Source organism: Macaca nemestrina, chromosome 16, assembly GCF_043159975.1.
Source record: "Macaca nemestrina isolate mMacNem1 chromosome 16, mMacNem.hap1, whole genome shotgun sequence".
Taxonomy (NCBI): domain Eukaryota; kingdom Metazoa; phylum Chordata; class Mammalia; order Primates; family Cercopithecidae; genus Macaca; species Macaca nemestrina.
In genome coordinates, this window is record NC_092140.1 from 82,562,245 (window position 1) to 82,563,976 (window position 1,732).

A 1,732-nucleotide genomic window follows, 5' to 3' on the forward strand; every position below is an offset into this window, starting at 1 on the left:
CAGAGAGCTTGCTCTCTCTCTTTTCCCCATGTGAGGACACAGTGAGAAGGCGGCAGTCTGCAAGCCAGGAAGAGAGCCCTCACCAGGACCTGACCATGCTATCACCTTGATCTTGGGCTTCCAGCCTCCAGAACTGTGAGAAAATACATTTCTGTTGTTTAAGCCACCCAGTCGATAGTATTTTGTAATGGCAGCCCAAGCTGAATAATATAATTCATTTTCTCAGTTAAGTGTCCCTGTATGACTGAGTCTCCCCTGGAACAGTATCAGACTCTGCCTCTGACAATTTTGCATACTAAAGTGTGGGCTGAGCTACTCTCACCCATTCAGTGTGTTCTTCCCATCTCTGGTGCACATGGCATGTGACAGAATGTTATCTGGAGGTCAACTTTAGGATCTGTGAAAAACAAGAAAAAGAAAACTGGTTTGCAGTGCATGTTAGCATGAACACATGATTCCTTCCCTCCTTCTATCTTTTCTGCCTCTCCCTTCTTTCCTCCCTCCTAGTGTCACATGGATCAAACCACTGAATGTAACTTGTAGTTCCTGTCGAATCAATCAGCGAGGTCACAGAAATCATAGGCATGTTTTGTCATTTGAGTGAATGAGCCTTGGTCCCACATTGAAAACAAGGTATTAGTGCATCTTACCAGTGTATGTGGGTACAAAGACACCACTGATTTTGGCATCCCTGGTTGAATGTCAAGGGATACAGATAGGAAGCATAATGTGGTTACTTCTACAGCCAGTTCTTGCTTAATTCTCCAGGCTTTACCCATTTACTGCAACCCCAAAACCCTGCAAATGTATTACAAACTATAAAATATCAGTGGGTTAAAGGCAACGGGGCTTAACCTACAAGAATATGACAACAGGGTAATAAATTGTTTGTATGCATTTTATTATGAAAAAATATACAATACTTAGAAATGATTTAAAAGAAAACTACTACCTAGATTTCTTTCACCCAAGTACAATTGTCTTTATTTTTTATGTTTCCGGACAGCTTTGGCTGTATGTCTACATTTTCAAATTGTTGTAATCATAATGCATATGTACTTATGAACAGAAGTAGACTGGAAGCATTCTTGAACTTGACATTCTCAATTTCAATTATTTGCCTAGGACTTCAAAGATCACAGTGGTTTGTAATTTTGAGAGCTTTGATTTGGAAATGGCTAGATTTTAAAGCTGGTGGACTGGGTGTGGTGGCTCACATCTGTAATCCCAACACTTTGGGAGGCTGATGGGGGCCAATCACGAGGTCAGGAGTTCGAGACCAGCCTGGCCAACATAGTGAAAATGCAAAAAATTAGCTGGGCGTAGTGGTGGGCACCTGTAATCACAGCTACTTGGGAGGCTGAGGCAGGAGAATTGCTTGAACCCGGGAGGCGGAGGTTGCAGTAAACAGAGATCGTGCTACTGCACTCCAGCCTGAGCGACAGTGCGAGCCTCCGTCTCAAAACACACACACACAAAAAGCTGGTGTGCAAGGAAGAATCACAGTCAGTAAACGAGTTCAGCCCACCATTTCAACACGACTTTTGTGCTTTCATATGAAGCTTGCAAGGAACTCTCACGACGTGATAAAGATGTTGTTTCTTTGCAGATTTAGGTAAATTTAGTTAAGTAGCCTAATGATGTAATATAATGCAATCTAGAATTTATTTTATTGGCAGAAGTTATTTTTATAGCTTTATAAGCAAATCCTGAGTTTATAGACTCCTTAAGA